Below are 14138 nucleotides of genomic sequence, written 5' to 3' on the forward strand. Positions count from 1 at the left end.
TGTTTCCCAATTCACTAGTAGAAAAATCGGATTTTACTTCGGCAAGCGTTACTTTCGGCAATAATAAATTACGAAGTAATACATTACCAATAACTTCAGTAATAACACAAGCGAAGTAAAATAATATATTTTACTTCGGATGTTTAAAAACATGGGCTTCACTATATTTTTTTATTATATTTTACTTCGGCATATCAATGTTGATGAAGTAAAAAATAAGGAAAATAAGTTCATACTGATGTAAAAAGATGAACCGCTAAGTTTAATTAAAAATATTACACAACACACTACAAGAGAGAGAAAGTGAAACCCAAATCCCCAATCTCTTAACCCTTCCCCTACTCCCGTCAGTGTTGCGTCCTGACTCAAACCACCACTGTGTGCTGTCCGACCACCGGAGATCGAAGCGCAGTAGCCAGCAACCTTGTTCCCCTAACCTTGCGCCTCCTTCCCTGCCTCAGATAGGAAGAACTAGCGCGAGTGAGAGCCCTGTTTCAGTCTTTTTCCATGCGCGAGTTTGTCCTCTATTTTCGGTGAGTGTGTCTCTCGATTTCTTTGTTATTTAGTGGCTTGTTGTTGTGAAGTCGAAGCCCTAATGTTTTCCCTGTTATCCCTGCGATTTCCAACCACATTTAGCTCCGTCCAGTCACGATTCCAGCGAGTTTTCCTGCTAGATACAACCTTTGCACCATCTTGAGACCACCACTGCCCGTTGAACTTCGATTCTTGGTGCATTTTAGCTTGAATTCCAGTCTATAGTTCAGGTATACAAGCTGTCTGGATTCGAGTTTTTTTCCAATCCGATTTAATGGTTTTCTTTGCATTAGTAGCATAATATTGACGCATTGTTGGGTTGTTATATTTCCAGCTAGTATCCGAGAATGAGGTCCCTCCTTTTGTATTTTTCCGACTTGTATATGGTGTGCATGAAATAAAAAAGGAGTTATATTATTTACTCGTAGAAAAATGACCATTTTCCCAAGTAGTATGCATAGGACATGTATGAAGAAGGGTTTATATTATCAACGTGATCTATGCTTTCAAAATGAATGCATTTAATACCGATTTATATTATCATTTGTTTCTTTATTCATGACCTTTCACTTTCCCTCATGTTGATGGGTAGGATCTAAATAGCATATCAAAGCTTTGCCAGATTACATAGTTCCTTTTTTGGAATGCCTCATATGTATTCTATAGCAAGACTTCTAGGATCAAGATCATTACCATGGCTCATCCGTGCATTGTTAGACCATGTGTCAAATAAGGTATCGTTATCTGATCCTTCATGAATTCGCAAATGGACATGTTTCGTAAAACTTTTATTTATTAAATGATGAGTTTACCTCTGTTGCCGTATCATCTTTCATTGTTTGCTTGTTGATTTCAATGTATGTCTGCTGAATTAGTACAAGCAAATGCTGCTTAAAGCTATCAACTAGGATTATAAATTGGTTGCCTTTCGAAACGTCTGTAGTGATGGTGCAACCTTTTTTTCTTTCTAATGTTGGGTTTTCTGGTGGTGATGAGCTTGGTTGTAGTTGCATGGCTTGTTGTTCAATAGCAGCAGTACTAGCATGAGAGATTTGACTGACAATAAATGTCATCTTGAAAGTCTTTTGTCCTTTTTTCCTTCATTTTCTTGTGTTTGCTAGATGGGACTTTAGTGGAATCTTAAGTTTGGGTGGGTAATTTTTCGGTGGACTTTTTGTCTTGTATGATGAGGTGCTTCATGAATGTATATGTATCTAAGATAATGAGCAAATTTTAAGTATGTTTGATGAATGTCAAGTGATGGGTACATCGGTTGATTACAAAAAGCTGTGAAGTTAAATGCTATTAGCGATATTTCTGGAACTAACAACATTTTTGTATATTATATCTATGGCTCAAATCAGAACTTGTTAACTAATTTGTTTCATTACAAATTGTGTTCTCTTAAAGTTGTTTAACTATGTGAAATGTGTGAAAGGATTTTTGATACGGATATCATTTCATTTAGTACAATAACAACAATAACAAAATGATATAATTGGAAAATAATCAATGAATTCCAATCCAATCCAATAGAAATGCTTTTACAAAATAAATGAGCCATTATGTAAACTTTAACCATAAACATTTTCATAAACATGTAAAACATAAACATTTTCATATTATCCTAAACATTTTCATATTATCATCAACATATACATATCCATATTCATTTTCAATGTCTTTATATACAGATTACATAATGAGACATTTGTAAGTGTCATTACAGATTACATAATGAGACATTTTAAATTAACTTTATAACCTATCATTAGTGACATTTTTTATTGTCACTATAAATAACATACACTACACTTTTAGTTGTCATTATAAATGATTTTAACTGACATATAAATTTGTCATTATTATTATAATAACAAGACATTATAAATGTCTTTAAAACATGAGTTTTCCTGACATTTAAAATTTTCATTATATAAATAATTAGTAACACGTATGAAATTGTCATTAACATCTTATAATGACATTAAAAAATGTCAGGAAGTTTAAGACGACATTGAAATAGAGGTCATTTGTTGGAGGTGTCACTAAAACTTAAATGTTACTAAATATTGAATATGATGACATTTATGAATATCACCATAAGCATTTATTCTTGTTGTGCTTGCTGGTTAAAATGCGAATGTCTTCTATGGTGGTTTTAACGAAAGATTCGGGACTCGGATCTGGAAATATGGTTGAAAATTGATGGATTTATTTTGTTGATAATGTGTGCTCATTGAGTTTACTACATGTGTTGAGGGTTAAAAATGAAAATGAAACTATGGAATCGTGTTCCAGTTGTGAAAGATGAATTCTATCTAAGTGTTTTGTGTCATTGGAAAGTTATTCCTTTATGATTGTTCATTATCTTTAGCTGGCGCTTTTCCACCCAAAGTTCAACTAATTTAACCCAGGGAAAAACGTTCGTTAAATTTTAAGTATTGAATCACAAATCTTGCTAACTGTCACCCGTTTGAGGGATCGGATTGTGTTTATGTGCCCCATGTCAGCTCCATCTGTTTATACGACGTCATGAATGTTTTCCTGTTTATTCTGCTCGCAGTTGTAGTTTTTGGGAAGGATTGGATTGTATAAAACTGCCTTTTTAATCTCACCTCTATCTATGTTTGGAGATCTTGTACCTAACAACAGTCCGCATTTACGCAAGTCTGGAAGCCGATCTGTTGTGTTTGATGTTGGTGAGAGAAGATTTATCCTACACTTTCTTTTAGACGTGGTTTTTCTCATTTTTCACTGATTTATTCCATATATTAACTATGTTATGATGTTATCTGCCAGGTTTGTATGAACTGGGAAATAGTGATGAAGAAGATTTCTTACATTCCACAGTGTCAAATGTAATGAAGGTTATGAGTTCACCGTTGCCAAGTGTAGCTATTATGCCTTCTCCTGTTCTGCTATGGAGATTCAAGGTATCACTATAACCAGGTTTATCGGGTTAGTTATAAATATAATCTGGTCTCAAGTGATCTTTTGATTTATAACCTTCTTTGAATTTTTAATTTCCCGGGTATATCAACAATCTTTCATAATTGAGGGAAAGAGTATTATGATGAGTACATTTGGATATTCTGAGGTCCATTTACTTTTTTCATATATTTTTCTGGGTTGCTTGAAGAAAGGGGAACCATTAACAGGAAAAATGAGGGAGATTAACGATTTTTATTTTTCTCACTTTTTAGTTTGATAAAGTAGGAAATTGTAATTCGGCTACATGAGTAGAATTTTCATCATACATCATCACATTGAATTTCTTTTTTAGTAGAACTTATTAAGTGTACACATGGTTTGATCTTATGGTGTGAAAACATTGTTGATGGGAGGTCATAGATGCTGGAATCTCTGATTGGAGCAGTAAAATTAATAGGATAATAGAATATTTCATCTTCAAATCCTTAGAACTAGGAGACCATCTTCAATATGCCAACTGTTGTAATTTTCGATGAAATACGACATTTGCTCTAGAAGAATTTCTACATTTCCCGTTTACATTGAAGTTCTGAACTTAAAAACACCAAATGAAATTTGCCTGAAAAACATATTTCAAAATTAGAAAATTATGAAAACCAACCTGAATGAGCTAGATCTAAAAATAAAGTATATTTAGAATTTGGGGCGATGAGAAGTTCAAAATAAATAAAAAATTTAATAATCTATTCTAAAATTATGAAACAGAAAGTCTCTTTACATGGGCAAAATGACTGGATTTGCAGAGAACTTTAGCGTGGTCAGCAACTTTGCGACACTCCTTGTTATCATCTTGTACATCTCACAATTCCAAAATTGTCAAAAGTTATGAGTCCTATGGCCATTTGAAGTTTTATCAATATATCACTTTTTTGTTCAGGCTTTTGTTGTTCTAAACTCTTTGGAATCATACTCACCTTGTAGGGCCCTTGGTCTCACACTAGCGAACAAACATGGGGTACCGTGGTGTTACACACCTTTTGTCCTACTTCAGTTTCATCTCTTACCGTAGTTGTACACAATTCACTCTCTATAAATTGCGGCAAAGTCTATAATCCTCGAGCTTTACTCATTATGTTTTGGTTGATTGACATGTGTACAATTTTAATTATTTTATTACTTTTTTTTTCTATGTTTCTTTAGAAATGATATACATGTGTGAAGTGTCAAGCTGGAAGCATAGACTTACTAAAACTGTAATGATTCTGGTGTGGCCAAGTGGGTATTAATGGATTTTTATGCTGGAAAGAATTTCAACAAATTGAATTTTTGTCATTATGGTAATTTATTCCATCTGGGGTTTTTGCTTCTGATTCTTCATCTTTTCTCCATGATTTATGTCATTATATGCTACTGACTTCAGGCTATGGGGAATAAATCTGTGGGTTTTTTCCCAGGCTAATGTTGGTTATGCTAAAATCTTTAACTTAGATCAAAGTCATCTCACTCATAAAGAAATATGGGGAATAAATCTGTGGGTTTTTTCCCAGGCTAATGGATGTAGACTAGATGGAAACAACTGGCGCTATCTCAGCTTGGAGAGTGGTGACATGTTATGAATTTTTATCCGGTGTTATTTAAAGATGCAAATGAAATAAGTCCGTACTTTCAAATGAAACCTGTCTCTACCAGTACTGATATATTTTATATCTGTCAATTTTTATTTGAAATAGAAGAATCTAATGTATTTTCTTTTTTAAATTTCAGTTTGCAGGATGCATCAAGAACCAATATTACACCCAATCTCAATATGACGAGGTCAGAAGTGAATGGAGTGAATTTGTTTACTCCTATGTAGGTGCTTAAATGGATGGTGTATGTTGGGGATAAATATTTTGTTTGTCATTGTGGATTTTTGGATATATTTTTGGTTTTGTTGATACATTTTTGGGTTATTTGTGGATTGATGAATATGTAATTGTGGATTCGTGGATATTCATCATTTTTAGATGGATAATTTATGAATTTAATTATATTAGTGTATTAACAATTACTTCATCAAAATAAAAAATAATGAAGTGTAACAGGTAAATTACTTCGTTGTTATTTGTAAATTGTGAAGTAACATAATATTAAATACTTCTTCAATAAGAAATCAGACGAAGTGATAGAATTAATTTACTTCAACATTGTTCTGTAAAAGCGAAGTTGTTTTGCACAATTACTTCATCAAAATACAAATTATTGAAGTCTTTCGAACCACTTACTTCGTTACTAATGTAAATTGTGAAGTAACATAATATAAAATACTTCAACAAATAGGATAAATGCTGAAGTTATAGATTATATTTACTTCAACAAATAGGATAAATTATGAAGTTGTTTATGACTTTAACCTCACCAAAATACATAACTACGAAGTCTTTCAGATGAATTACTTCGTCACTCAATGTAAATTGTGAAGTAAAATATTATAAACTACTTCGCTAAATAATAATTAAGATGAAGTTATATATAATATATTGCTTCATTAATTACAATAATCGATGAAGTAAAACACATTTCTTACTTCGGCATCGGTCCAATTCTGGACCGGTTTTCCTTCGAAAATCGGCCAAAGACTTCAGTATTTTCAATCATACAACTTCGGTTATTATGCGAAGTAAAAGGTACATCTATTACTTCACGTCCATATACTTCGGCATTTAACTACCTTATTACTTCATTGAATACGCGAAGTAAAAAATGATTTTTCTACTAGGGATTGCTGCCTCAACATTCTTATCTCCCTCCACATATCCTACATCTCCGGAGTCTCCCCACTTGGGAAGGGCCGCGTCTCTTCAACCCTGATCTGATGGCTCTTAGCATTCTCCTCTTGTTCCTGGCGAGTGGCCTGTTCTTCCGCAAACATAGACTCTTGATTCCTCTTGATGGCCTCGTCTACTATCTTGTTAATGAATTGGCCTAACTGTTCCAGGGTCAGGTTCCCCACATTCTCATTAGGACGAGGTTGTTCAGCTCTCGTCTCAGGACTCGTTCGGCTCTCGTCTCAGGACGAGGTTTTTCGGCTCTAGTCTCTGGACGAGGTTGCTCATGTCTCGTCTCAGGATGAGATTATCCGGGTCTCGTCTGAGGACGTGATGATACTGAGTTAGTTATTATGCTTTTTCTTCGGCCTACCAACTCTACGTATCAGCTCAAGTATTCCCACAGACGGCGCCGAGTGATACACACTAAAAATTTAGGGTTCAGTTCTAGCAGGTGATACTAGTCTGAGTACAGACCTCGAATTTACTATGGGCCCGAAATCACGAAGGAGATCATCTCTGACGCTCAAGTCAGATAGTACGAGTGTAATGAGGTAGCATATAAGGGTTTTGCTAAAAGTCAATATAATCAATTAATCGAATTAGACACTCAAACTTGGTATTTATAGGAGAATATATGGTCTGTCATGGGCTTTCTACCTGGGCTAGGGATGGGCCGGGGTTTTGGGCATGATCTGATGGGCCCAGTAATGAGGTATCACCAGGATTCACAGTTTCGATTAGTCGATGTTGGACAATTATTGTCTTGGTGAATTTACAAAATAAGAACCAAACTGATATTCACTAAGGATCAAAAGTCCAGCTAGGCTATATATTCAAAAAATAAATCAAGTGGGATCCATTAAATAAAATTCGAAATTAATTGGAAAATTAGAATCTATGTTTCGAGTAGATAATTTTAGACTATTAATTTGTTCAAACCAGATTTTCGGATGAATGATACATTAATTTCCGAAGATAGCTCATTAAAGACTCAACAGATAAATATATGGAAGGTATAGTTGTATTACGTAACTTTTTCCCACATTGTGATTTATAGAAAGGAACTTTCATTTGCATTATGAATATAGGCTTTGAGTGGATTGATTTGTTGGCTTCATGCATGACTTGATTTGAGCTTTGAATCATTTTGGGTCGACTTGAACTTCAAGCTATGATTGAGCAATGAGTCATTAAATTGGATCCTAACTCAATTTTATAGTATGCCGTATTGGAATGATATGGGCAACACACAATGATATGGGTAACGTGTGTGCCATGTGGACATTGTGTGGTCATTTGTACGTCACATGTTAGCCATGTGGCAGCCATGCCGGCCATGTGGACGTAACACGTGTGCCATGCAGAAAGCCATTATGAAGGGTCCTGACCTTCCATTATAAAGTCATGGTTGTGTCCCATTATTCAAAGGTTGTAGCCATCCATGAAATGACGTACAAATTTTCAGCCCTAAGGGGAGTTCAAAAAACATCCAAAAGTTCCCTCGATTTTGTAACTTGGATAACTCCTATTACAAAACGAAAATTGGTGTATCTTGGGAGACGTTTTTCACTATATATAAGCACCTTATGTGGGACAAATTTGTCTTAAAAAGATAGCGTTGAACTCTAGCCTCGACTTACAATCTATTGATGGCTTTGTTCCAATGCTTGTTGCCACATACCCTATGACATCTCAATAGTTTTAGATTTTCACATCTCAAATATGTAACAATCTTAGGCTGAAATTTACCGAGTATTCTTAAATAATATCTTCATGTCCGCCATTCCAACGAGTGTTCCAACACTACATGGTCAGAAACCTGAGAAGTTCGAAGGCATGAACTTCGAAAGATGTCAAAAAAAGATGATATTTTATTTGACCACCTTGAATCCACTACAATAAAAATATTAACATATAAATGCAAAAAACAACGATATTATATAACACACAGTTGTTAATTATGTATTAACAAAAACCGTGTCTATCAACATTTGTTTATCAGCGTATTTTTTAGGGAAACCGTTTTGTATTAGCATTTTTTTAATCAAAACATTAATTTCTCAAAAACATTTGCCTATTAATAGCTCTTTTAGGGTCAAAGATATTGGGTTTGAAAACTATTAACATTTTTTTATCTATTAGTAACTCACACACACGTACAAATATATACATATACATACAATCACGGACGCCATCATTCATAAATAAAAAACATAAAAAAACCAATCTCTAGCCCTCATCATGTCGGTTCTTCACCTCACCAATTTCCTGTTGTCGACTTCATTCCTGATCATTGGAAATGGTCCGCTAACCTTCCTTCCAGCCTTCCCATGTTTCTTAGCTTCGATTTGAGCCTTTAATCGTGAGTTTCCAGTCCATATCTAGGTCATTTTGTGACTGGACTGTGTTGTTTCTGCGTGAGTTTTTTCAGCACTTGCATAATTGATTTCAGTGTTTTCCATCCATCAAGATGTTGTATTCGAATCTCAAGCCCAAGTTGGAACCGATTATGGTTTCTAGCTTGTTTCTAGTCCCTTTTTCTTAGAATAGGTGCTCAGCGAACCAACTTGTAGCTTGGACTTTCATTGACTATAATGTCAAATGATCTTTATTTTAATAATATTTTATTAAAATAGGTGCTCAGCAAACCATCCAATTTTAATATTTTATTACTATTTTATTAAAATATTATTTTATTTTAATAATATTTTAATCCATCCATCAAGATGTTGTATTCGAATCTCAAGCCCAAGTTGGAACCGATTATGGTTTCTAGCTTGTTTCTAGTCCCTTTTTCTTACAACAGGTGCTCAGCGAACCAACTTGTAGCTTGGACTTTCATTGACTATAATGTCAAATGATCTTTATTTTAATAATATTTTATGGTTTATCCAATTATGACATTTATTTTATTAATATACCTGTGCAATCTGCATAAAGAAATTCCTTTAATATACAATATGTACAATGAAGTCTGCCTCTCAATGTGAGATCATGAAACTCATTAGGAAGCTATTGTATATTCTAAGCCGGTTCCTAGTCGATTCAGACACCCTAAATAAGGATAAAAATAGTTCTTGCTTGAGACTAACATTTGTTATGTAAATATCATGTTTCATTGACAAGGGCATGAAAATGTCCATTCATACAGATTGGTGATCATTTGATGATGCACTGAACAATCCTCCCTTGAACTTTTCAAGTGGTTATCACTTAACGAGTGGAAAATTCTATGGTTATGGTGGTACACTATTAGTCATTTGACTCAGGTCAAAGTGGAGACTTTAAGTACTAGCATGAACTTTGATCTGTTTACCGACTCCATTAATGGTCATCAGATGACTAGGTTGGTGCAGTTTCAAAATACGTAAGAGTCAATCTGTTGTAGTCGGAGATTCACTACTCGCCTACGAGTTAAAATGTCCTATGTGATCTGATGAGTTAATAGTGCAAGAAGTTCTCGGCCAGAACAAGACATGTACTTTAGGGAAATGTTTTTTCCTAATTACATATACGATATCACTATTATTACATAAAGATATATCACATTGTTGTCGAATTCATTTGCATCCCTCGATATATCATTGTTGTAGATTCGATCGAGATATATATGTTGAAGTGACCATACTGTAAGCTAACCATAACTTAAGTTTTTCCGAGTACTATCAGTGATAATTAGGAGATCATGAGGCGATGCTATTAGATGCTCTTACCATGATCCGATGGGTGCAATCAGAATTGAGTTATAAATCTCTCCTAGGGGAGATATTATCACTACCCCTACTCCACATCCAGCAAGGTTAGACGCCCCATCCACAAAAACTCTCCACACTATTTCTTCATCGGGCTGAGCCATCTCGGGTAAAAAATCTTATAAGGCCTGTGATTTGATAGCAACCCGGGACTTATACCGAATATCATATTCGCCCAACTCCAGCGCCCACCTGATCATCCGCCCAGATACTTCCGCATGAGTCATAATCCTCCCTAGAGGACTATTAGTAAGAACAATGATTTGACGCGACATAAAATATGGCCGCAGCTTCCGGGCCGTTATAACCAAAGCTAAGGCAATCTTCTCCACTTCACTGTACCACAGCTCGGGGCCTCTTAGAGCATGGCTGACATAATATACAGGCCTCTAATCCGGGCCTTCTTCTTTTATCCGTACTGAGCTGACAGCATACTCTGTAGTAGATAAGTAAACAAACAATTTTTCCCCGGACTTTGGCTTTACAAGAACAGGCAGCTCTGCAAGATGACTCTTCAAATCCTAGAAGGCTTGCTCACATTTTTCATCCCATCCAAACTGTCAGGCCTTCCTTAGGACCTGGAAAAAAGGGTAACTTCTGTGTGCAGAACGGGATATAAATCGAGAAAGAGAAGCAATCCTCCCGATCAGCTTCTGCACTTCTCTGACAGATCGGGGAGATGGCATACACAATACGGACTTGAACTTATCCTGATTTACCTCAATCCCCCGGTCTGTCACTATAAAGCCCAAAAACTTACCACTCTTCATGTCAAAGATACACTTGGCCGGGTTGAACTTGATTTCATAATGTATCAGAGTGGCAAAAATTTCCTTCAAATCAGAAATAAAGTCAGCAAACTCCTTAGACTTGCCCAAAATATCATCCACGTACACCTCCACATTCCTGCCCAATTTCTTCTCAAACACTTTTTTCATAAGATGCTGATATGTGGCCCCAGCATTCTTCAACCCGAAAGATATGACAACGTAACAGAACGTGCCTCCCGACGTGATGAATCTGGCCTTATCTTGATCATCCTTGGCCATGGGGATTTGATGGTACCCCTGGTAAACGTCCATGAAACTCAGCAGTTCATATCCCGAGATGGAGTCCACCAATCGATCAATCATGGGCAAGGGATAGTGATCTTTGGGGCAAGCTTTATTAAGGTCCCGAAAATCCACACACATTCTCCACTTCCTGGTGGACTTTGGTACCCACACCATATTTGAGAGCCAAGTAGGAAATTGAATTTCTCTAATGTTGCCGGCCTTCAACAGATCTCTCACTTGTTCATCAATAGCTTTGTCCTTCTCAGGACCAAAGTGCCTCTTCTTTTGCTTCACCGGGTGAGATCCCGGGAAAATATTTAAATGATGCTCCGATATAAGGGGTGAGATCCCTGTCAATTCCTGATGGGACAGGCAAAAACATGAATATTAGTTTTTAAAAAATTGATTAAACTAACCCGGGTGGATGAATTAAGGTCTCGAGCCACCCGGATCTGCTGGCCTGGTCCGATCTCTACAATCTCCTGCTCCTCTTCGGCTACAAAATGTACCTCCCCCTTATCCACTACTATTCCCTCTCCCTCATCAAGTCTTGCCTTCTTCCCCCCTTCCTGGCCTTACTCTGATCCACTCGGACTACCTCCACATAACATTTTCGAGAAGAAGGTTGATCTCCCCAAACCTCACCTACTTTGCTTCCCACGGGAAACTTGATCTTTTGGTGGTAAGTAGATGCCATGGCCCTCAGCTCGTTCATAGTCGGCCGCCCCAAAATGATATTATATGACGATGGGGCATCCACCACTGTGAAATTAGTCATTACTGTCTTCTTTAGTTATCCGGTACCCAAAGTTAGAGGTAGAACGATTTCCCGTTCCGGATGAACAGCATGGCCAGCAAAGCCAAAAAGTGCTGTTTCCACAACCTCCAGCTGATACCCCTGCAAATCAATCTGTGAAAAGGCCACTTTGAATATGACATTACAGAACTGCCCGAGTCCACAAAAACTCTCATAATGTCATAATTGGCTACCCTGACTTGGATGCCCAGGGCATCATTATGGGGCAGATTGACACCCTTTAAATCTTCAGGGCCAAAGCTGATTACTGCTTCATTCCTCCTCATCCCTTCTACCTCCATACAATCTCGTCTACTTCTCAACTTCCTCGCCCGGTTGGAATCTCCATCATTGGAGCCTCCTGATATCATCTTTATTAACCCCGCCGCGGGGGGTGAGGCTTTCTTCCTCTCAGGCTCCGGCTCTCTCCTCCTACCAGAGTCACTTCTCCAGGCATTCCTCGAATCTCCCCAGGCGCTGGTTCCTGGCTACCAATACGTCCATGGTGGCACTCTCGGCCTTTTATTGGATTTACTATGCCCCTGGACGGAGGGCGGGACATAATCTCTCTTCAAGGTTTTACAATCTTCAGTATTATGATAGCACACCCTCTAGAGAGTACAGAATCCATTCTTTTCAGGCCTAACGAACTGCTAAGATGGTAGTAAATCTCGGCTACACTCCTGGACCTCCCGGTCCCAGATAATCTTCAAGAGCACATGAGGAAAAATTCCTCTGGCTACTCTTCCTCGATCCTCTCTCCTCGGGCTTAAACACTCGGTCTCCCCTCTCCTTCCTCCCTGCTTCTCTCTTCCTTTTCTGTGCTTCCTCCATGTTAATGTACTTCTCTGCCCAGGACAACAAATCCTCAAAGTCCCCGGGCACCTTCTTGGTTAATGAACGAAAAAATTCACCCTCTCTCAGACCCTGGGTGAATGCAGTTGTCTTTGTCTCGGTGTCACATGTAGGAACATCCAGAGCAAATCTGTTAAACCTTCTAATGTAAGCCCTCAAACTCTCCTCCGGGCTTTGCTTGACTTCAAAAAGTCTAAATGCAGTCTTTTTGTACTTTTTGCTGCTGCTAAAATGGTGTAGAAATACCTTCTGAAAGTCTTTGAAAGAGTCAATACTCTGAGATGCCAACCCCTAAAACCACCTCTGAGAATAATCTATCAGAGTTGTCAAAAAAACCTTTAATTTAATTCGATCAGTGTAACAGTGAAGCATGGCCATATTCTAAAACCTGGCCAGATTCTCCTCGGGGTCTGCGTTGCCATCGTAATCTTTAACTTTGGCAGATTTGAAGTTCTCGGGAAGAGGTTCCCGGAAAATAATTTCAGCAAATGGGCATCCTTTGGCAACTGCCCGAGAGAGAGTGCGACCTTCCAACTGTCCCTCCAAGGCCTTCATCTTGTGCCTCAATTCCCATAGCTTTTCCGCCACAATTGGGGATTTGGACCCAGCACTAGACTCTCCATCTTCTTCTTGCACCCCCTCATCTCCTACCTCTTGCTCTTGCTCTTGCTCTCTCCCCGGCGGGATAACATGATGAGAGGGGTCTTTCTGGGCCATAGCTTTTTTCACTGCCTCAAATACAATCCGAGCTAGATCTTCCGGGGACATAGTGATAAAGTTAGGTCCTGTGGGAGGAACACCACCTTGTCCCAAAGTATGTGCACCATCTTCAGGGGCTCGGGAAGTGTCATGTTTAGTTCTTCTGGTTGGAGCCATATCAACGCCTTAGTCTCAATTTCCCACAGACGGCCCAATGATGAGATCCTGGCGAAATGGATGAGCCGGGTCGGGTGTTCCACCAGATTAAATCAACAATGTTGTTCAGGAAAATGAGCACAAGCAGATGGCTTAGATCGTGACCTACAAAGAATGAAAGGAACTCGTGAATGGGCATCGGAGGGGTGTCTGACGTGGCCACTCCGATGCTAAAGTCAGCAGGTTGAAGACAAAGAACACAAGCTATATGTGAGAATATATTTGTGCTCGAGAGTTCAAAGATTCAGAATCCTTTAAATGAGATACATACCTGCTATTTATGGGAGAAAATGTGATAGGTACCTTGTTTTCAGTACCTACTTACTAAATATGTCAAGTCGGCTGCCCATACTTTCTGATGACTTATACGACACGCCAAAGACATGTTGTTCTAACAGATAAGATTGACCATATCAATACACTCGAGTGTAGGTGCGTTTCTTGAGTCAGCCCGGGTAGCAAGGTGCCCAGGAGTTTTGTATGAGAG

The 14138-nt window shown here is 37.7% G+C and overlaps 1 long non-coding RNA gene across 2 annotated transcripts; it reads left to right on the forward strand.

Moving 5' to 3' along the window:
• The first annotated feature begins 302 nt into the window (after positions 1-302).
• LOC142541052 (uncharacterized) lies at positions 303-3978 on the forward strand. 2 transcript variants are annotated; one of them, XR_012819222.1, is made up of 4 exons: positions 303-533; positions 637-764; positions 3171-3236; positions 3337-3978. It is a non-coding gene; the product is annotated as an uncharacterized LOC142541052 (long non-coding RNA). The 2 variants fall into 2 exon arrangements; XR_012819221.1 differs by lacking the exon at positions 303-533 and having other exon boundaries at positions 547-764.
• Positions 3979-14138: the final 10160 nt, after the last annotated feature.

Source organism: Primulina tabacum, chromosome 3, assembly GCF_025594145.1.
Source record: "Primulina tabacum isolate GXHZ01 chromosome 3, ASM2559414v2, whole genome shotgun sequence".
In the NCBI taxonomy this organism is placed as follows: Eukaryota; Viridiplantae; Streptophyta; class Magnoliopsida; order Lamiales; family Gesneriaceae; genus Primulina; species Primulina tabacum.